At 38.7% G+C, this 24,475-nt stretch overlaps 2 non-coding genes across 2 annotated transcripts; one reads left to right on the top strand and one right to left on the bottom strand.

Moving 5' to 3' along the window:
• Positions 1–1,788: 1,788 nt before the first annotated feature.
• Positions 1,789–1,895, top strand: LOC113001274 (small nucleolar RNA R71). Its single transcript, XR_003266593.1, has one exon. It is a non-coding gene; the product is annotated as a small nucleolar RNA R71 (small nucleolar RNA).
• A 19,948-nt stretch (positions 1,896–21,843) lies between these two features.
• LOC113001285 (small nucleolar RNA R71) lies at positions 21,844–21,950 on the bottom strand. Its single transcript, XR_003266604.1, has one exon. It is a non-coding gene; the product is annotated as a small nucleolar RNA R71 (small nucleolar RNA).
• Positions 21,951–24,475: the final 2,525 nt, after the last annotated feature.

Raw genomic sequence — 24,475 nt, 5'->3', positions numbered from 1 at the left:
TTCAATGCATGAAGAGTGACAGACATGCAGATTAGAATGAAGATCAGTCATGTATTCATCAACAATATGGTCAATTATTTCAACACGAAATACATAAAGATCTTCAGATGGGTGTTTCGTAGCATCAAGAATATTAAAATGAACAGTTATATCACCAAACTCCATAGATAGTGTGCCTGCATATACATCTATCTTAGTTCTAGCAATTTTCATAAAAGGTCTACCTAGAATGATGGGAACTGATCATTTAGAAAATCCCTCCTCCATATTTAAAATATAAAAATCAACAGGGAAAATCAGCTCACCAACTCTAACTAAGACATCCTCTATGAAACCAGCAGGATAGGCAACACTTCTATTAGCTAAATGAATTACTACATCAGTTGACTGCAAAGGACCTAGAGATAGAGAATTAAAAATAGACAAAGGCATAACACTAACAGAAGCTCCTAAATCTAGCATGGCATTGTCAAACTTATTGTTCCCTATAATACAAGGTATGGAGAATGTACCTGGATCTTTACATTTTTCAGGGATTTGGGGAACAAATTTACCAATCAATGCGGAGGCATTTCTGCCCATACTAATTCTTTCACTTCCTTTAAGCTTCCGCTTATTAGTGCACAGCTCCTTCAAGAATTTAGCATATCTTGGAATTTGCTTTATTGCATCTAGCAGAGGTATGTTTACCTCTACTTTCCTAAATGTTTCCAAGATCTCCTTCTCTGCCTCTTCCATTTTTTTGTTGGAAATTGCTCTTGGAGGGAATGGAAGAGGGATAAGTTGCTTCTCTTTAGATTCACCTGCATAGAAATTGTTAGGTAACTTACTCTTTAAATTTTTGTCATCATCTTTTTTTGGAGTAGAGTGAGGTTGGGCAAGTTCATTGGCGAATGAGGAAGATGCTACTGGTTGAGGTCTTTGACACTGTTTTCCTGACCTCAATGTAATGACACTCATATTTTTGGGATTTTGGACAGATTGAGAGGTAAGCTATCAGAATTTTGGGACTGTTGTTGATTTAACTGTGTAGCCAACTGTCCCATCTGATTAGTTAAGCTCTGAATGGAGGCTTTGGTCTCTTGCTGAAACTGCATGTTTTGCATAGTCATTTGCCTCACAAGTTCTTCAAGGGAAGGTTGCGGAGGGGCCACAACTATTTGTTGTTTCTGGGGCTGTTGTTGTTGTTGTTGGATTGGTGGAGGAACATATGGTCTTCTTGGGCCAACAGCATTTTGAAAATAAGGTTGTTGTTGTGAAGGATTTGACCATATAAGGTTGGGATGATTCCTCCATCCGGGATTGTACCTATTGTTGGAGAGGTCATAGTTATTCTGTTGTGGCTGATTTTGCTGCTGAGGTTAAGGAGGTTTGTTGTAGATGTTTACAGCATAAGCTTCAGGCTGTACAATTGCTTCAGATTGTTGCATAGAAGGGAAAAGGTCTGTGTGGTGGTCGGCAGAGGAGCATAAACCATAGAGTCTGGCGACAGGTGCAGATTTTTGATTCATGGCCAGTTGGGTTACCAGGTTAACCAAGGCATCTAGTTTACCTTCAAGCTTCTTAGTCTCACCTGATGAATTCGTGGCTACTTCACGCACTCCTCTAATGACAATAGCATCACTTTTGGCACTAAATTTCTGGGAGTTTGAAGCCATCTTTTCAATTAAATTTCTGGCTTCAATAGGGGTCATGTCTCCAAGGGTTCCACCACTGGCAGCATCTATCATACTTCTCTCCATGTTGCTGAGTCCTTCATAAAAATATTGGAGAAGAAGCTGCTCTGAAATCTGGTGGTAAGGGCAACTGGCACATAATTTTTTAAATCTCTCTCAGTATTCATATAGGCTCTCTCCACTGAGTTGTCTAATACTTGAAATATCCTTTCTGATGGTCGTGGTCCTAGAAGCAGGGAAAAAATTTTCTAAGAATACTCTCTTGAGGTCATCGCAGCTCGTGATGGACCTTGGAGCTAGGTAATATAGCCAGTCCTTTGCCACTCTCTCTAAAGAATGAGGAAAGGCCTTCAGAAATATATGATCCTCCTGGACATCAGGTGGTTTCATGGTGGAGCAGACAATATGGAATTCTTTTAGATCCTTGTGTGGGTCTTCACCTACAAGGCCATGAAACTTTGGAAGCAAATGGATCAGTCCAGTTTTAAGAACATATGGGACATCCTCATTAGGGTATTGGATGAACAAGCTTTCGTAGGTGAAATCAGGTGCAGCCAATTCCCTTAGAGTTCTCTCACGAGGTGGAGGATGTGCCATGTTCTCAGAATATTCAAAATCAGAATGTTCAAAATTATAATGCTCAAAATCACCAATATCAGAATGCTCAAGATGCTCAAAAGGTACTAAATGATGTCTAACTAATCGATGAAATGTCCTATCTATCTCAAGACCAAAGGGTTGTAAGTCAGATGGATTTCCTCTAGTCATACACTAAATTCAGCATGCACAACTAGTTGCCTTCTTATGCAAGTAACAGTGTAGGTTTGAACTACAACTACCATTAAATGATATCCAAATGACTTGAAATTTTGTGAGAAACCTTATAAAATGATGAGAAGTTAGCACAAAAAATTTTAAATGACAATTCGAAGTCTAACTAGATAAGCTAAAAATGATAAGTTAAGAAAAATAAGAGAATAATACTTGAAAAATAAAAAACTTTTTACAGAATCACTTTTGTTGGACGATGGAGACCTCAGCTGGCTTATGGCCAGCTTCTATGGCGTAGGAAATTTTTTTCTACCCCAAATACATATATAATAATTGCGATTCTGATAACCGGAGCAAAAGTTATGGCCGTTTGAAGTTTTGACAAAAATCAAATTTGCTACTTTTTTGGAACTTTCAAATCTGACCAAACTAAAGGCTCTAGCTATTTTTCCCACAAAATATAGATTAAAATAAGTTACCACAAAAAAATTCAGCCAAAAATAACAACTCTAGCTACTAAAACAAAAAATCCCAAATAATTCAGCAATGGTGGTCGCTAAAATCCGTCGCAAAACACTATTCACAGCAAAATACCCAAAACTGAAACAGGGGAAGCGCTTAAAAGAAAAACTAAAACAGAACACACACTAAACAAAATACCAAGACACTAAACAACACTAACACACACACTAACACAACACTAACAATTAAACATAAAACACGAAAGAATTAAACACTAACACGATACTAGCTATTATGAACCTTTGGACACTGCTCCCCAGCAACGGCGCCAAATTTGATCGAGGCCGTACCCGAATCAAATAAATATTAAAATGTATTAACTAGGAAGTGATCCTAGGTCGTTTCCCAATGAGCAATGATAAACCAAATGTTCATAACAGATAATAGGAAATAGTAACAAATTGGGGGGGGGGGGGGGGTTGTTTGCTTTTGTAAATTAAACAGCGAGTAAAATTTAATTAGAAAATATCATAATTAAAATACGTTTCTTCCCCTTGATTCACAAGCACTTCTTATCCTAGGTTGCGAGAATTTATCCTTATTCAGTTCAACCACTTAATCCAACCCTAAATTAAATTACTAAGTGAAATTCAACATAAGGCATTTATTATGTGATTAAGCATCACATACACCAATTACTCATAAACAATCATTAAGCATGAACGTAAATTAAGCGCAGAGACAATTAATCGAGCACTAAGCATGCATGAATTAATAGCAACAAATTAAGAGTAATTAGTGAAGAGGAAAAACTGAACAGAATTTAACAGTAATAATAGAACCTCAAAGAGAACTGTGCTTGATCCTCAAGAGGAAACAACGCTGCGGACTTAGTCTTCCATTAATCAAATAGAGAACGAAATTCTATTGATAAAACTAAAAGTCTGAACTGGAATTGTAAAAAATGAAAATAAAAGAGAGCGAGAAGAGAGACTCAAACTAAAAATGAAAAATAGAAGAGAGAGAGAGAGAAGAGAGTGAGAGCTAAACTAGAACCTTGGTGCTGTTATATAGTTTTTCAGCCCCAAAGCTTACAAATCTGTTTTAAATCCAAGCCCATAAGTAAAATCAAATCAAATTTAGATAAGATAAGATAAGATCTAGATGAAATAATATCTAGATGAGATCAAATCTAAATAACATCTAGATAAGATAAGATCTAATTTTGTAGAATAAATTAGTCTGCCCTCTTCAAGTCCAAGCCCAATTCTGGATTCAAGTCCAAGCCCAATTCTAGATTCAAGCCCAATGCTTCATTAATTCCTGAAATTAGATTAAAAAATCAAATTAGCTTAATGGGCCCAAATAATAAAACTGCCTAATTAATTTGACAATTAAGATTAATCAGTACTTAAAATAGTGCAAAAAGGATTAAGAAATAGGAGAAAATAATGGCACATCAACAGGTATCAACCACACGATACAAAATTGCAAGGGTGAGTTCATTATAAAAAGAACCAATACCAATTCCAAATGACCACAATTAGCAAGGAACATAAGCAAACATTATGAGCTTACACAATATTCATTATTCAACACTCACACCCAACAATTATTCATCATCCACATCCAACAATTACTCATCATCCATCCATGGATCCAATCAAGACTGCACAAAATGATGCATGCACCTGACTCAACACTCAGATGCAATGTGGTACGTACCAACAACCAAATCTCAGGAAATAGCCTAAGCGTGTCCACACAACACTCTCACTTAGAGAACCATGCAGTGTTCGTCGAGACCACCTGGTTGTGCACGTAACTGCCCCCCTCCCATAGGTGATCAGCCTGGGAGCCCAAAGGAGTTCCCTGCCAGGTGATAAGCCCCCTCAGTACAAAGTACACTCTGCCATAATTACTCTATTTCCTGTGTCGTATGAGCTATGAACATGGCCAAAAGCAAGTTCCAAAGACCATGGACCAATTAAAGCGCCTAAGCATCCCCTCAGAAATCCTTAGATTCTTTAACCACGCTAATCACCCACGTCTGGGCCATCCGACAAGGTCAGTGCACTTGACCCCCCATGACATACAGTCCATACGACGTATGAACGTGGCCCAAAGCAAGTGCCAAAGACCCTGGAAGGTTAGTGCACTTCACCCCCCATGAACATACACAACATGCACATGCCAGTGCATTTCCAACATCAATTAACATTCCATTTTCACATCATTCTTAACATAGACATCATCTGGTCTCAATGACGTTATCAACAACAACAACAACCTCATTTCATATTCACATAATCATCAACAATACCATCAATTCATGTTGACATAGTCTTTATTAACAACGTCATCTCAAATCAATATCATCATAATTGTAATATCACTACATATCAAATAAAATCCTTAATAGCAACATCAACAACAAATCGCATTCTGCACACACACACACAATATCATTCATCACAATATATATATATATATATATATATATATATATATATATATATATATATATATATATATATATATATATATATATCGCATCCCATTCGTCAAAATATAGTTTTTCCTGAAAAACCAGCATGCATATCAATAACAATTTCATTGCATCCCATTAGTTAAAAACATCGTTTTCTATAAAAGAAAAAATCAGCATGCAATAGGGACAGGTAGTTATCCTCATAGCTAGGTTCCCTGACCCTAACTATGGTGTTAAAACGGTAAATTTTATAATAAACTCCCCTCACCTATTATGAGCTACCCACGGGTTCCTCATCACGTCACATGAAGATTTCTTTTTCGTCTCCACTCGTCGGTTCCACATAAGCCTATACCATGCCAAAACGAAGGAGACTTAATACAGATTTCAGAAAACAATGCTAATAACAATGCTCTGGGTCAAACACCCACGTCACTACATAAAAGTGCTGAGAGCATTTCGAGTTTTACAAAGGGATATCATTTGAAAATTCTGACCACGCCAATGTGACCGAGGTTCAATGTAGGTTACGAAAATAACATGCATTTCATGAAAAGATAATGTTTACAAAGTCTCTTTGCTCTAGGATTTTTCAAAGGAAGTGTAAAACATGCAATGGCGGTTCCAAAGTCAGAAAAGATGCAAGGGTAAGATGAAACTAACAAGAAACAAGCGTAGAACCATAGTTACCTTAAAGGAAAATGAAAGGTTGGATTAGGGTTTCATTCTCTACCGAACCCACAAGCCAAGTTGGAAGATTCCGCTTCGGTAGAGGGGTTCCTCTCGGTGTAGGGTTTCAACGAAGAACAACGGTGGTTTGTGGTGGCTAATGGTGGTTGTGGGTGATGGAGAAAGAGCTTGGAACATTGGAAATGGTTTTGGAAGAAAGAAGAAGAATAAAATGGCATTTTTCCTAAGCTACTTGGACTACAAGGCTCAAAATGCACCAGTGAGCAATGCTCTTGGAACGGATACATCGCGCATACTCCAGATATCTCCTCGAAGATCCCAACGGTCAGATCATGGACAAGTGTCTCCTAAAGCTGCAGACCCAATTTCCAGAAGATCCAACGGTTAACGGAGGCTGGAAAGCATTTTTACCGAGACAGCTTCATGTGGCTTCCTTGAGAAGCTTCATTAAGAGGCTTCCTCGAGAAGCTTCCTCATGGCTTCTTTGAGAAGCTTTCTCAAGAGGCTTCTTTGAGAAGCTAACACTTTAACTACTAACACCATTTTGATAACTAAACTCACCTCCTTGAAAATAATTACGGATAAAATAACACAACAAATAATCAAACATCAAACATAATTACTAAATATATATAGATATATATATCAGGGTGTTACAGCCGTCCCTTGTGACGGACGCGTGGGGTACTAATACCTTCCTCGTACGTAAAAACAACTCCCAAACCTTTCACACTTAAAGTTTGTAAACCACACCTTTTCTGGTTTTTCTAGCGTTTTCCTCAAATAAACGTTGGTGGCGACTCCACACATTTTCCTTTCTTGGAAGACGCACATGTGAGCCCCGCGTCGCCCTCCCACCGAAGGGTAGGTTGCGACAGTTGGCGACTCCACTGGAGACTGTTTTTAGAGAGTTAGGCCTATTAATCTTTTGTGGAATTGTGTTTTCCCTTTCATCGGTTTCCCTTTTCCTTTATGTTCTTGTATAAACTTCTTCGATGCTTTAAAGTGTGTTTTAATGTATGCATGAGATAAATATGTATTCATTTGATGCACACAACACCAACACCTTTTTGCACACACGGTGAGTTGAAAAGGGGCCCTATACCTGGGTCCGTGGGAACATAAGGGGTGGAGGTGAATCTGTGGTCATGTTGGGTCTTCGACTTGCTTGATAACAGTGAACCCTCATCTAGAGTTTTTCTCTTTGATAACATATTGTTGCTGGTAGTCCCTACTACCGCAATATGTTTGTCGAAGGGGATGATACCTCTAGAAATCATCAAGAGAGATATGACCACCTTGGGAATTATCACTAAAAGCCTTTTAGTTCCTCCCATTTAGGCCCCTAAAATAGGGGCACAAAGCGAACACGCTGCGTGCCTTTTAAACACTGCCATGCATATTTGTGGATATTGCCATGCTGTGTACCTCCCCCTGTTGCGCTTTTGCCCGTCTGCATCATGTCGTCACACACGCATTGTATGTTGGTCTCGTCTTCTATCACGGGAAGCCGGAAGGTCCTATCACCTTCTTAACTGCACACATGGGGCACTGTGCCCCCAAATGCGCAAGTAAGAAGAGATGATTTTTCGAGCTCTCATGTCCATAAATGTATTCATATCATGCATCTCTTCTACTTTAATATTTTTGTAAGAATTTTATGGTTTAGGTTTCAGCCACAAAAAATAACAAGACAAAACTCAAAGGAACCTAAACTCAACACAATTCATGGTTCAAGAACAAGAACAAAAAATTTGAACCATAGAAAATCAAATCTAGCTTCTATAGCAAGTTTAATCGGTGGAAACTCTAAAGAATCATGTTAACAACATTTAGCACAAGACATGTGAGGAGATACATGGAGAAAAATGAAGAAACAACAATGGAAGAGAAGGTAAAGCAAAAAAATTAATGGAGGTTTAAGGAAAACCTACTTGAAACTCTTGTGCTCTGATTACCACTTGATGGAAGCTTGCTTGTGGGGCTTCTATGGAGGCTGGATCTTTGAGCTTCAATGAGGTCCTTTAATGGTGGTTTTCCACCATGGAGATGCAGCGGAAGACAAAGGAGAAGAGGTGAGAGGAGGCACCATCCACTAGGGAATAAGCCATGGAAGAAGGAGCTTCACCAAGATGAGCCTTGGATAAGAAGCTTGGAGAGGATGCTTCAATGGAGGAAAAGAAAGAGGGAGAGAAAGAGAGAGGGGGGAGCACGAAATTGAAGGAAGAAAAAGGGAGAGAAGTTGAACTTTGAGTTGTGTCTCACAAGACTCCCATTCATCAAAGTTACAACAAGTGTTACACATTCTTCTATTTATAGACTAGAGGCCTGTTTGGATACAAGCCATAAGCTCTTTTGAGAGCTTCTCTTTTCTTAAGAAAACTTCCTTGAGAAGCTTCTTTGAGAAAACTTCCTTGAGAAGCTAGAGTTTAGCTACACACACCCATCTAAAAACTAAGCTCACCTCCTTGAGAAGCTAGAGCTTAGCTACACACACCCATCTAAAAACTAAGCTCACCTCCTTGACAAAATACATGAAAATACAAAAAAAAAAGTCCCTACTACAAAGACTACCCAAAATGCCCTCAAATACAAGGCTAAAACCCTATACTACAAGAATGGCCAAAATACATGGCCCAAAAGAAGGAAAAACCTATTCTAATATTTACATAGATAAGCGGGCTCATACTTAGCCCATGGGCCCGAAATCTACCCTAAGGCTCATAAGAACCCTAGGGCCTTCCCTTGAATCTCTAGCCCAATTTACTTGGAGTCTTCTATCCAATGCCCTTACGAGGTAGGATTGCATAATTCTCACCCATCGATGTTTTTAAACAAAAAAAGGGGGGACAAACCCTGGGAGTACTACTCGTCATCGCCTTCAGAGTACTACTCGTCCTCGCCTTCAGAGGGCTGCACGCCCTCCCCTTCAAAGGACTACACGTCCTCCCCTTTAGAGGACTACACGTCCTCACCTTTAGAGGACTACACGTCCTGACCTTTAGAGAACTACACGTCCTTGCCTTCATTGGGCTACACACCCTCCCCTTCAAAGGGCTTCACGTCCTCGCCATCAGAGGACTACACGTCCTCACCTTCAGTGGACTACACATCCTCACCTTCAAAGAACTGCATGTTCTCCCATTCAGAGGACTACACGCCCTCGCCTTCAGAGGGCTGCACGTTCCCACCTTCAGAGGGCTGCACGTCCTCGCCTTTAGAGGGCTACACATTCTCACCTTCAGAGGACTACACGCCCTCGCCTTCAGAGGGCTACACGCCCTCCCCTTCAGAGGGCTACACGTGCTCACCTTTAGAGGGCTACATGTCCTCGCCTTCAGAGGACTACACGTCCTCGCCTTCAGAGGGCTACACGCCCTCTCCTTCAGAGGGCTACACGCGCTCACCTTTAGAGGGCTACATGTCCTCGCCTTCAGAGGACTACACATCCTCGCCTTCAGAGGACTACACGTCCTCGCCTTTAGAAGGCTGCACCTCCTAGCCTTCAGAGGGCTGCATGCCCTCGCCTTCAGAGCACTACATGTCCTCGCCTTTAGAGGGCTACACGCCCTCACCTTCAGAGGGCTACACGCTCTTGCCTTCAGAGGGCTACACGTCCTCGCCTTCAGAGGACTACACGCCCTCGCCTACAGAGGACTACACGTCCTCGCTTTCAGAGGGCTTCACGCCCTCACCTTCAGAGGGCTACACGCCCTCGCCTTCAGAGGACTACATGTCCTCGCCTTCAGAGGACTACACGCCCTCGCCTTTAGAGTACTACTCATCCTTGCCTTCAGAGGGCTGCACGTCCTCGCCTTCAGAGGGCTGCACGCCTTCCCCTTCAAAGGACTACACGTCCTCCCCTTCAGAGGACTACACGTTCTCACCTTCAGAGGACTACACGTCCTTGCCTTCATTGGGCTACACGCCCTCCCCTTCAGAGGGCTACACGTCCTCGCCATCAGAGGACAACATCGTCAGCTTCTTCTTCTCCGATGATGTTAGGAGTCATTTGTAATGATAAAAGACTAACATAAGTGTCCATGTATGAATCATCATCTTCTACATTAACACCAATTGTTTTCCCGAGTAGAACCACGCACCACCTTTCTTCACAAGGGTCTTGCACATAAAATACCTGTTTAGCTTGTTCTGCCATGATGAAAGGGTCATTGTGGTAAGCTAGTTTCTTTAGGTCTACCAACGTAAATCCTACATCATTGGTCCACACACCGGTGTTGTTGTTAACCCATTTACATTTGAAAACACATACGGTAAATTTGACATAGTTAAGCTCCCAAATTTCATCAATGAACCCAAAGTAAGGGATGGAAGCTACACATGGATTGTCATCATGCACACTTGCAAAGTGTTGAGATTCAGCCCTTAAGGTGACCCCGCTGTTTTGCATTGTACTTTTGTCGTCTTGTGCTTTTGTGAAAAAGGAATACTTGTTTATGTCGTATCCTTGACAAGTTATAACATTTCTTTTAGGCCCATCTACTAGATTTCTTAATGTTTCTGAAGCATTTTCATCAGCAAAAATTGTATCTTTAAACCAATCAAAGAAAGTCTTGTTATGCTTTTTCAACACCCAGTTCTTTAACATTTTTGGATTATTTTGTTAGACTAAAGCTTCATGTTGAAGTATGTATGGCAAAACTTCATTATTGTTGTTCAACACATACAAGCTCACTTGTAAAAAATCTTCTACACTTGGAGTGATAACATGCAGTCCTCTTGAACCCTTACTGCCCACTCTGTCGTCATGGCGAGACTCAAGAAGGCCAACAGGTTTAGCCTTTTCAATGTACTCTAAACAAAATTCAATGGCTTCTTCTGCAATGTACCTTTCAACAATAGATGCTTCTGGACAATGTAGATTCTTGGTATACCCTTTTAAGATCTTCATGTATCGCTCAACCGAGTACATCCACCATAAATAAACAGGACCACAACATTTGATTTCTCTGACTAGATGAACAATTAAGTGAATCATGATGTCAAAGGAAGCAGGAGGAAAATACATCTCCAACTGGCACAGTATAATTGCGGCCTCATTTTCCAGGTCATCAAACTTGATAGGATCAAGGACTTTGCTACATATGGCATTGAAGAAAAAGCACAGGCGAGTTATGGCTAACTTGACTTTGTTAGGCAAAATGTCTCGTATAGCCATGGCTAACAATTGTTGCATCAACACGTGACAATCATGAGACTTTAACCCTACCAGCTTAAGCTCCTTCAACTACACAAGCCTCTTAATATTTGAAGAGTATCCTTGTGGGACTTTGACCCAGCGCAGACACTGACAAAAATTGATCTTCTCCTTTCTGGACAAAGTATGACAAGCTAGAGGCAAGTATATTTTTTTGCCATCAGATCTTGGATGCAACTGCGATCGTATACCCATGTCAACTAGATCTTGACGGGTATTCAGACCATCTTTCATCTTGCCTTGAATGTTAAGGAGCGTCCCAATGACCAAGGTTATCAATACCGAGAGTCTACACAGACTCGTGAGAGTTTCTACGAGTCAACTCGTAGACTCGTAAGAGTCTACTTCGTAAAAAAAAATATATGAATGATAAGTAAATATATTCAAAATGCACCAATTTGCAAACAAATGACAATAAGCTCATAGTTCATACTTCATATTAGTCTATTACAAAACACAACAACTGATCCTACAATGTTGGAGTTGGATCAATCTTGTTACTGAAATTCAACAGAATTATACTTTTCATATCTGAGGAGATGGAAAATGAAAAAGAGAAGATAAAATGAAACTTTAATAACACCAAGAAAAGGTATAATTTTTTAACTTTCTCAGATTTAAAATTTGCTTGTGTATTATTTTGACTTTTAACTATTTCTAATATAGCATATTTGATATCTATTTTAAGCTTTTGATCTAGATAATTTAATTTTCGTGGAACCTAATGATGATGCACAATCTGAGGAAGACCTTGATGATGACGATGGAGATGGAGATGGTGATGAAAGTGATGATATTCATGGAGATGATCCTATTAGAGGATTGGACATGCTTCTTTGAAAACATTTGTGCTTTTTTTAATTATTTAAATGCTTTAATTTTGAACACTTATGCATGGTTGTCAAACTCTAGAGTCAACTCGTAAACTCTTACGAGTTTACTCGAGTCCACTCCGAGTCCACGAGTCTGCTCAAAAACGAGTTTGCTTCCGAGTTAACACGTGGGACTGAAGTAAACTCTTAAACTCATAAGAGTCTACGAGTTGACTCTAGAGTTTAACAACCATACCAATGACACTATCACATACATTTTTCTCCACATGCATAACATCAATACAATGTCAAATATCTAGATCAGACTAGTACAAAAGATCAAAGAAAATGGACCTCTTCTTCCATATGCAAGTCTTACTTTTATCCTTCCTTTGGGTCTTTCCAAATACAGTATTCAGGTGTTCAAGCCGTTGGAAGACCTGCTCACCAGTCAACGGTATCGGCGCAGTTTCATGCTCGTGACTTCCATTAAATGCTTTTTTCAATCGCCTGTAAAGGTGATGAGGTTTTAGAAAACGACGATGCCTAGTGTAAACTATTTTTCTACCATGTTTTAGTTGTATGTAGCTTGTGTCTTCTTCACAGATGGGACATGCATGATGACCCTTAACACTGTAACCGCTGAGATTCCCATATCCTGGAAAGTCATTAATGGTGCAAAAAAGCATTACACGCATTTGAAAAGTCTCCTCGTGAAACCCATCAAACACTAAACCCCCCTTGTCCCAGAACTTTCTCAGGTCTTCAATCAACAGACTTAGATAAAAATCAATGTCATTTCCTGGCTATCTTGGGCCCGATATCATTATAGACAACATCATGTATTTTTGCTTCAAGCACAACCAAGGAGGCAAATTGTAAATTACTAGTAGAATTGGCCATGAACTATGTTGAGTGCTTAAATTGCCATATGGATTCATTCCATCACTGGCTAGTCCAAGCCTAAGATTTCTTTCCTCTTTACCGAAATCTGGATACAAACCATTAATCTTCTTCCACTGGGAGCAATCAGCCGGATGACGGACCATTCCATCAAAGTTTCTCCCATTTGCATGCCAGATAAGGTCTTTTGTGTCGTCTCCATTAGCAAAAAGATGCTTAAACCTTGGAATGATGGGAAGATACCATAGCACCTTCCCTAGAGGGCCCTTCTTTGAGTTTTCATCAGAACTGTAGTCCTTATCATCCTTCACTTTGTACCGCGACACCCCACACCTAGGGCATTTGGACATTTCTTCCAATTCATGTCTGTACAGTATGCAATCATTCGGGCAAGCATGGATCTTCTGATACTCCATACCCATTGGACACAGTATCTTCTTGGCCTGATAGTAACTTTTAGGCAACATGTTTTCCTTTGGAAGTAGATTGTGCACTACTTGAAGCAGTGAAGTAAAGCTTTTGTCACTCCACTCATATCTTGCCTTGACATTAACCAGACTTAACACCACCGACAATAGCGTCAAGGACTTCTTGCACCCCGTATACAAAGGCTTCTTTGAATCACTTTGTAATCCTTCATACATAGGGGCATGTGCTTGATGGAAAGACTCTTGTCCAAGGTCACGAATCATATCCTCCAAGCGATCTCCTATTTCTACATCAAACGGTTTAGATTGGGACCCACTCTGCATGTCTGTCAATTCACCATGCCATATCCTCGTCGTGTAATTCTTCTTAATCTCATCACACGATAGATGTTCCTGTATGTCGTCCAGTATTTGTCATCTTCCGTTTAAACAATTGATGCAAGGAAAATAATATTTCTGTCTTCATCCAGTCGACCTCTTTCTGAAGCAAATTGCAAGAACTGCTCGACGCCTTCCTCATATTCTGGGCTGATGCAACTTTCATTCATCCAACTTTGATCCATCTAAGTAATAACTCTGTGATACTCACAAAGTTATTCGATGCATGAAAATCTCACTTTTTTATTATAGGTGTGGCCCTATCCCATTCAGGAAGACCGTCTTTTATGGTAGCTTCATACGTCAGGGTTAATTCTATTTTGTTAAATTTGACAAAATTTTGGCAGCATTTTGCATTGGTCTCCAAGTACACGACATGAAATCGGTGAAATTAATTTCCCGATAATCAAGTATGCACTCAGAGAACAACTAGAAATGCATTGTACCGAAATTTCATCAAATTTAACAAAATAATGTTAACCTTAACGCATGAATCTACCATAAAAATATCAGTCTCCCCAAAATTTCCAAACGGACAATTCAAGATTGAATACAATGATTAATGCAAACTGTCTGCAAGAATCATTGCATTCAGTCTCAAACGGGAATCTAAGGTGCACTCATCATGAAGACAATTTGTATAGCATATATCAGTTGTCATTAATGGCAGTGAACAAGTAATAAAAATGAAAGCAAGAATCCAACAAATAAATCAATGACCACCTACATCAATCATCATTTCGAAAAACAGATATCAATATGTGACAATGAGTAGGCTTAAAGTATGAGTGATGGGACATTCTCTACAAAGTTTACTTATGATCTTTTAGGTTGTCCATATATCCAAACTTACATCATAGGCCCAATGTTTGTAATATGGATTTGCCTACATGGGTGGAGCTGAATATCACTTTAAAGGGTGTTATGGGGGTTCTATGGATTGGCATGTTTGTTTTATTGAAGGGGGCTGAATATAAATTTAAAGGGTGGTATGACTCATGTTATTTTTTATATACATTGGCACAGTATAATGGATACAATTAGTGACCCCAAAGCTAATTTTTCTGAGCTTCGGTCTATTATTTCTGAGTGCAGATCCCTACAATTAGCCAAGTGCAATGCATACAAACTACACAATTCTTTACTGGCATAAATAATGATTCCCTCTAACTAACAACATGTGTAGCAGTCTACCAGTTCAAATTAAATTGCCACATAGCCAATGCAAGAAAAGACTGAAGGTTACAAGGCTTACTTTTGCTTTTCAAGCAAAGACTGGTTGTGGCTAGTCTTGTACTGATGCTGGCTTATACTGAACAACAGTGGGTTACAATGCTGCAGTAAAAACACAGAATACAGCTTTTCATCACAAAGACAAAACAACATAAATCAATCATAGCTAATAATCTCGACAATAAAAAACAATTAAGATACAATCAGAATTTTTCTTAACTAAGTATTTTTCTAACTTTGCCTTGTTTACATGCATTGTCCTCTTGTGAATACAGCCACTAAGTCAATGGGAATCTCAGCTAAACAACAAAGAACATAAATTGCTTCATTTGTATCATATAGCTCAGAGCCAAGAAGGTTTAGTGAAGGCAGCTTTGGTAATGGTCTGTCCAATGAAGAATCAATATTGACAGAAGCTAGCCTGGTATTTGGGTGTTGATCGGTCCTGAAATTCTGAATAGTATGGGTGGGATTTGGGTTCTTTGGCCTAGCCAGGTAGCTAGCCTAGTTTTAGCACTAGTGTCAATGCAATGCAATGCAAATGAAAAGCCCTTGACTAGCTTTTAGGTTTGAAGTGCATCTATGTATCTTTCATGATGTACTCTAAGTACTTTTTCTAGCCTTATGTAGTATGTACTCAAAGTGTAAATATAAACATTTCCCTTCATACCAGCAAGTGAAGCAACCAATTGACACAACTGATACAAGCTAGTATGTCATATGTAGTATGTACTTTTCTAGCCTTTTGTAACTTTTTTTAGCACTAGTATGTAGTATGTACTTTTTCTAGCCTTTTGTAAGTTTTTTGACACAGCTAATACAACCAATTCACACAGGTGATACACAACTGATACTTTTTTAGATATCTCACATAGGTCGTAGGCAAAGAGCTCTTGGGTAAATGTAGTATCTTTAAATATAAACTATTGACTCAATTTTTCCTCCCTAACTATGGTATGGACCAATTTATTTTGTTGTTGTAATGTGTATTGAACCAAATGGTACAACATTGTTTGAATTAATAGACAATAAACAACAATAGTTAATTTCATGGTTCATAATTAGTCTGGATTTGTTTTAGTGTTGTACTTGGTCTGGCCAATTTTTTGGCTACCCTAAGGTGCATATTGTACTTGTGCTACTGGTATTGTGTTGGTATCTAGAAAGGCTAGGCAACTATAATGTGTTGCACTCAAGGAAAGGCAACAACTTGTACAGGTACCTAAGCATTTGGCAGTAATTTGGCCATAATCTGATATCATCTATTTGCTTGAATTGTGCCATCTACATCACAGCCTCGTGTTCTATTTTAAAGTAACATTAGGATGGGATATTATTTATGTGCAACCAAGTGATAGTTTGAAGGAAATGAAATCATTTAGGGAGAAGCTTCCTGCATTTAAAATAACCATTATGCACACAACACATGCTGATGCAGTCCTTGCCAACAACACATACTCTTCAAGGGAGAATCTAAAGTACAAAGTTTATCAATTTTATAAGAAAAGGAACACTGCCGACATGTTAATAGATAACTCACTTTATAACAAAAGTAAAATTTCTCTGCTGAAATTCTTGCAATCTAATTTGTTCTTCTTTAGAATAATTGCACCAGAGAATAGTAGATAAGTAACTTGTAGTTCAAAAATTGTGGACATCATACACTGATGGAAGCTTGCTTGTGGGGCTTCAATGGAGGCTGGATCTTTGAGCTTCAATGGGGTCCTTTAATGGTGATTTTCCACCATGGAGATGCAGCGGAAGACAAAGGAAAAGAGGTGAGAGGAGGCGCCATCCATTAAGGAATAAGCCATGGAAGAAGGAGCTTCACCACCAAGATGAGCCTTGGATAAGAAGCTTGGAGAGGATGCTTCAATGGAGGAAAAGAAAGAGGGAGAGAAAGAGAGGGGGGAGCACGAAATTGAAGGAAGAAAAAGGGAGAGAAGTTGAACTTTGAGTTGTGTCTCACAAGACTCTCATTCATCAAAGTTACAACTAGTGTTACACATGCTTCTATTTATAGACTAGGTAGCTTCCTTGAGAAGCTTTCTTGAGAAAACTTCCTTGAGAAGCTTCTTTGAGAAAACTTCCTTGAGAAGCTAGAGCTTAGCTACACACACCCCTCTCATAACTAAGCTCACCTCCTTGAGAAGCTTCCTTAAGAAGATTCCTAAAGAAGCTAGAGATTAGCTACACATACCTCTCTAATAGCTAAGCTCACCTCCTTGAGATGAAAAGCTAGAGCTTAGCTACACACCCCCCTATAATAGCTAAGCTCACCCCCATGACAAAAAAATATGAAAATACAAAAAAAAGTCCTTACTAAAAAGACTACTCAAAATGCCCCAAAATACAAGGCTAAAATCCTATACTACTAGAATGGCCAAAATACAAGGCCCGAACGAAGGAAAAACCTATTCTAATATTTACAAAGATAAGCGGGCTCATACTTAGCCCATGGGCTCAAAATATACCCTAAGGCTCATGAGAACCCTAGGACCTTCCCTTGGATATCTAGCCCAATCTACTTGGAGTCTTCTACCCAATGCCCTTGCGGGATAGGATTGCATCATAGACCATGTAGCAAATGCAAAACACAATCATCATGAGTATATGAACATTAGGAGGAGTCACCCTCTCTTAATATTCAAATACAAAATTGAACTTGGTAGCTACAACAATGAATGGTATAGAAGACACTTACAAGGATGGCTTAGTTCAGCTGGACATAAGGTGCTAACTAATGAACCTGAATATCGTAAGCTTCAAGAAATAAGGAAGACAACAATTTGGGACTACACGTATCCATGGTTTCAACTAGTAGTTGATAGCAGTAACAACACAGATACGCAAGACCACACCACGGGCCATATAATAGAAGCTAACAATAATAATAACAGGCCAAGAAGAGTCACAAGGAAGCCCAATTACCTCCAGGAGTATGTCTGAGGTGCCAAAGTCAGATTCACCAATTAGTTGCAGTGAGCCACTAGGCTCAAGCAGTTAGAGCAATTCCACTAAGTTGTTAGAGTAATTCCACTTAGCTGTTAGAAAATTTGATTACAATAGATTGCATTCTGTTATAATAAATTAGTATTAGTATGTAAAGAAGTGGAATGAATGAGACAAGCACAAACTTATGTCTATTAGTTTAACTGCCACACTATAAATACTTCAGCCTTGTACATAACAATTTAGAAACCATATGATTCAAGTTTCAATTCAAATATGTCTGGATTCTCTTTGGTCTCATTTTCTCTGACTTTTGCTACATATGAACATAGTTTATTTTGAACTCAAATTGGTGGGTTCAACTAAAAAAATTAAATATTGGAAATGGATGTGATTTATAAAGTCTTTATTACTTGAGTCCACAAACTATTTAATCTTGAAAAACTAAGGACAAACAAAGGATAAAATTTAGATGTAGTTTTTTTACAGGAATTTAGATGTACTTTTATATATAACTATTTTTAGTGTTATTCTATAATTAGAATTGAAATTTCAATTAGTCTTAATGCATTGTACTTTGAAATTTCAATTAGTTTTATATATGACTGTTATCCATTGTGCTAGTGTTATTGGATAGGGAATCTTATGAGGTTGTGATGTGCCATTATTTTCTCCTATTTCTTAACCCTTTTTGCACCATTTTAATTACTGATTAGTCTTAATTGTGAAATTAATTAGGCAGTTTTATTATTTGGGTCCATTCATCTAATTTGATGTTTTTAATCTAATTTCAGGAATTAATGAAGCATTGGGCTTGAATCCAAAATTGGGCTTGGACTTGAAGAGGGCAGACTATTTTATTCTACAAAATTAGATCTTATCTTATCTTTATCCTATCTAGATAGTATTTAGATTTGATCTCATCTAGATATTATTTCATCTAGATCTTATCTTATCTACATTTGATTTTATTTTATTTATGGGCTTGGATTTCAAACAGATTTGTAAGCTTTGGGGCTGGAAAACTATATAACAGCACCAAGGTTCTAGTTTAGGCCCTCTCTCTCTTTCCCCTCTCTCTCTCTCTTCTCTCTCTCCAATTTTATTTTTAGTTTTAGGCTTTTCTTAGACACTTTTTCATTTTGCAATTCTAGTTTTGACTTTTCGTTTTAGCAATAAAATTTCGTTCTTCAATCTATAATTTCATTCTCTCTTGATTAATGGAAGACTAAGTCTCCAGCGTTTCTTTCTCTTAAGGATCAAGCACAGTTCTCTTTGAGGTTCTATTACTACTGTTAAATTCTATTCAGTTTTTCCTCTTCACTAATTGCTCTGAATTTGTTGCTATTAATTCATGCATGCTTAGTGCTTGATTAATTGTCTCTGCGCTTAATTACGTTCATGCTTAATGATCGTTTATGATTAATTGGTGTATGTGTTGCTTAATCACATAATGAATGCCTTATGTTAAATTTCGCTTAGTAATTTAATTTAGGGTTGGATTAAGTGGTTGAACTGATAAAGGATAATCTCTTGTAACCTAGAATAAGAGACTTGCTTGTGAATCAAGGGAAAGCAACGTGTTTTAATTCTGATATTTTATAATTCACATTTATTCGTTGTTTAATTTACAAAAGCAAACACCCCCCCCCAATTCGTTACTATTTTCCTACTATCTGTTATGAACATTTGGTTTATCATTGCTCGTTGGGAAACGACCTAAGATCACTTCCTAGTTACTGCATTTTAACAGGTACTGCATTTTAATGATTAATTGGGATTTTTTGTTTTGGTAGCTATAGTTGTTATTTTTTGCTGAATTTTTGTGTGGTCATGATGCAAGCTCCATTAGAGCTTGTAAGCCTAGGATCTTCTTCATCAATGGATTCCTTTGCTTCTTGGAAGATAAATGGCAGCGGAATGGAGAAGGAAGAGATAGAGGAGATGCCACTTCAAGGAGAAGATGAGTCTAGAAGAAGCTCACCACCATAGGAGGCCATGGATAAGAGCTTGGAGGAAGAAGGAGATGAATGAAGGGAGAGGGAGAGAAGAGCACGAAATTTTGTGCTCAAAAAGAGCTCTGAAATCTGAAGTTAATATTCAAATGATCAAAGTTGAAAAAAATGCACACACATTACCTCTATTTATAGCCTAAGTGTCACACAAAATTGGAGGGAAATTCAAATTTCACTTGAATTTGAAATTGAATTTGTGGAGCCAAAATTTCACTAATTATGATTAGTGAATTTTAGTTATGGTTCAGCCCACTAATCCAAGATCAATTCCAAGATTCTCCACTAAGTGTGCTTAGGTGTCATGAGGCATGAAAAGCATGAAGGACATGCACAAAGTGTGACTATATGATGTGGTAATGGGGTGTAGTAAGCAAATGCTCACCTCCCCCTCTAAAATTTAATTGGATTGGGCTTCTACCAATTCAATTAAATTTATTTCCAACCACACACATCAAATATCCACTTAGTGCATGTGAAATTACAAAACTACCCCTAATACAAAAACTAGTCTAGGTGCCCAAAATTACAAGGGCTGAAAAATCTTATATTTCTAGGGTACTCTACCTACAATATGGAGCCCTAAATACAAGGACCAAATATAATGACATCCTAGTCTAATATGTACAAAGATAATTGGACCCAACCTTGGCCCACGGGCTTAGAAATCAACCCTAAGGTTCATGAGAACCCTAGGACCTTCTTTAGCAGCTCTAGCCCAATCTTCTTGGAGCCTCTTGCTCATGGTTCTAGTGATTGGTCCCTTCCTAGGGAGGATTGCATCAGGTCACTTCTTTTTATCAATATTTTGTGGGAAAAATAGCTAGAGCCCTTAGTTTGGTCAGATTTGAAAGTTCCAAAAAAGTAGCAAATTTGATTTTTAGCAAAACTTCAAACGGCCATAACTTTTGCTTCGGTTATCAGAATCGCAATTATTATATATGTATTTGGGGTAGAAAAATATTTCCCAGGTCGTGGCAGTGGGCCATGGGCTGGCTGAGGTCTCCTTCTTCCAAAAATTGTGATTCTGTCAAAAGTTTTTTATTTTCCAAGTATTATTCTCTTATTTTTCTTAACTTATCATTTTTAGCTTATATAGTTAGACTTTGAATTTTCATTTGAAATTTTTTGTGCTATCTTCCCATCATTTTATAAGGTTGCTCACTAACTTTCAAGTCATTTGGATAGCATTTAATTGTAGTTGTAGTTCAAACCTACACTGTTACTTGCATAAGAAGGCAACTAATTGTGCATGCTGGATTTAGTGTATGACTAGAGGCAATCCATCTGACTTACAACCCTTTGATCCTGAGATAGATAGGACATTTCATATATTAGTTAGAAATCATTTAGTACCTTTTAAGCATCCTGAGCATTTTGTTATTGGTGATTTTGAGCATTATAATTTTGAACATTCTGATTTTGAACATTCTGAGAACATGGCACAACCTCCACCCCGTGAGAGGACTCTAAGGGAAATGGTTGCACCTGATTTCACCTACGAAAGCTTGTGCATCCAATACCCTGATGAGGCTGTCCCATATGTTCTTAAAACTGGACTGATCCATTTGCTTCCAAAGTTTCATGGCCTTGCAGGTGAAGACCCGCACAAACATTTGAAAGAATTTCACATTGTCTGCTCCACCATGAAACCCCCAGATGTCCAAGAGGATCACATATTTCTGAAGGCTTTTCCTCATTCATTAGAGGGAGTGGCAAAGGACTGGCTATATTACCTTGCTCCAAGGTCCATCACGAGCTGGGATGACCTTAAGAGAGTATTCTTAGAAAAAAATTTCCCTGCTTCCAGGACCACAGCCATCAGGAAGGATATCTCAAGTATTAGACAACTCAGTGGAGAGAGCCTGTATGAGTACTAGGAGAGATTTAAGAAACTATGTGCCAGTTGCCCCCACCATCAGATTTCAGAACAGCTTCTTCTCCAATATTTTTATGAAGGACTCAGTAACATGGAGAGAAGTATGATAGATGCTGCCAGTGGTGGAGCCCTTGGAGACATGACCCCTACTGAAGCCATAAATTTAATCGAGAAGATGGCTTCCAACTCCCAGCAATTTAGTGCCAGAAATGATGCTATTGTCATTAGAGGAGTGCATGAAGTAGCCACGAATTCATCTTCATCAATTGAGACTAAAAGCTTGAAGGTAAACTAGAAGCCTTGGTTAACCTGGTAACCCAACTGGCCATGAATCAAAAATCTGCACCTGTCGCCAGACTCTGTGGTTTATGCTCCTCTGCCGACCACCACACAGACCTTTGCCCTTCTATGCAACAATTTGAAGCAATTGAACAGCCTGAAGCTTATGCTGCAAACATCAACAACAGACCTCCTCAACCTCAGCAGCAAAATCAGCCACAACAAAATAATTATGACCTCTCCAGCAACAGGTACAATCCCGGGTGGAGGAATCATCCCAACGTTAGATGGTCGAATCCTTCAAAACAGCAGCAACAACAACAACCTTATTTTCAAAATGTTGCTAGCCTAAGCAGACCATACGTTCCTCCACCAATCGAGCAACAGCCCCAGAAACAACAAACAGTTGAGGCTCCTCCACAACCTTCCCTTGAAGAACTTGTGAGGCAAATGACTATGCAAAACATGCAGTTTTAACAAGAGACCAGAGCCTCCATTTAGAGATTAACTAATCAGATGGGACAATTGGCTACATAGTTAAATCAACAACAGTCCTAGAATTCTGACAGATTACCTTCTCAATCTGTCCAGAATCCCAAAAATGTGAGTGCCATTACGTTGAGGTCAGAAAAGCAGTGTCAAGGATCTCAACCAGTAGCATCTTTCTCATCCGCAAATGAACCTGCCCAACCTCACTCTACTCCAGAAAAAGATGATGACAAAAATTTAAAGAGTAAGTTACCTAACAATTTCTATGCAGGTGAATCTGATTTATAGAAGCAGCATATCCCTCTTCCATTCCCTCCAAGAGCAATTTCCAACAAAAAAATGGAAGAGGCAGAGAAGGAGATATTGGAAACATTTAGAAAAGTAGAGGTAAACATACCTCTGCTGGATGCAATAAAGCAAATTCCAAGATATGCTAAATTCTTAAAGGAGCTATGCACTAATAAGTGGAAGCTTAAAGGAAGTGAAAGAATTAGTATGGGCATAAATTTCTTCGCATTGATTGGTAAATCTGTTCCCCAAATCCCTGAAAAATGTAAAGATCCAGGTACATTCTCCATACCTTGTATTATAGGGAACAATAAGTTTGACAATGACATGCTAGATTTAGGAGCTTCTGTTAGTGTTATGCCTCTGTCTATTTTTAATTCTCTATCTCTAGGTCCTTTGCAGTCAACTGATGTGGTAATTCATTTAGCTAATAGAAGTGTTGCCTATCCTGCTGGTTTCATATAGGATGTCTTAGTTAGAGTTGGTGAGCTGATTTTCCCTGTTGATTTTTATATTTTGAATATGGAGGAGGGATTTTCTAAAGGATCAGTTCCCATCATTCTAGGCAGGCCTTTTATGAAAACTGCTAGAACTAAGATAGATGTATATGCAGGCACACTATCTATGGAGTTTGGTGATATAACTGTTCATTTTAATATTCTTGATGCTATGAAACACCCATCTGAAGATCTTTCTGTATTTCGTGTTGAAATAATTGACCATATTGTTGATGAATACATGACTGATCTTAATTCTAATCTGCATGCCTGTCACTCTTCATGCATTGAATCTGAATTTGTACTTGATCATATGTCTAAATTTGATGCTAAGAGTGAATCTGAAATTTATATTGATTACATGTCTGGTGATGTTTTACCTCTTGAGATTGATTTTCTAGAGTCAGATAGAACTAACCATGTTTCAGGAAGTACACATACCTCTGACTTTCTTTATGAGGTACAGGCTGAGAAACCATCTCTTTCTACCATTATCCAGCCGCCCACACCAGAATTGAAGCCTCTGCCATCAAATTTAAAATATGCTTACTTGGATGATAGCAAAAGTTTTTCAGTAATTATATCTTCCTCCCTTGCTAATGAGCAAGAGGAGAAGCTGTTATCAATTCTCAAGAAGCATAAGAAGGCTATAGGCTGGACCCTGGTGGACATTCCTGGTATTACCCCATCTAAATTTAGAGGATGGGGCTAAACCAGTAAGACAGCCACAGAGAAGACTCAACCCGATGATTCTTGATGTAGTGAAGAAGGAGGTAACCAAGCTTTTGCAAGCTGGAATCATTTATCCTATCTCCGACAGCCAATGGGTGAGTCCTGTCCAGGTAGTTCCAAAGAAAATCGGCCTCACCGTGATCAAAAATGAGAAGGAGGAGCTGATTCCTACTCGGGTGCAGAACAGTTGGAGAGTCTGCATCGACTATAGGAGGCTGAACCAGGTTACCAAAAAGGACCATTTTCCACTGTCATTCATTGACAAGATACTTGAACGCCTAGCAA

Source organism: Glycine max, chromosome 3, assembly GCF_000004515.6.
Source record: "Glycine max cultivar Williams 82 chromosome 3, Glycine_max_v4.0, whole genome shotgun sequence".
NCBI classification, from domain to species: Eukaryota; Viridiplantae; Streptophyta; class Magnoliopsida; order Fabales; family Fabaceae; genus Glycine; species Glycine max.
This window is presented reverse-complemented; position numbering and strand designations above follow the sequence as displayed.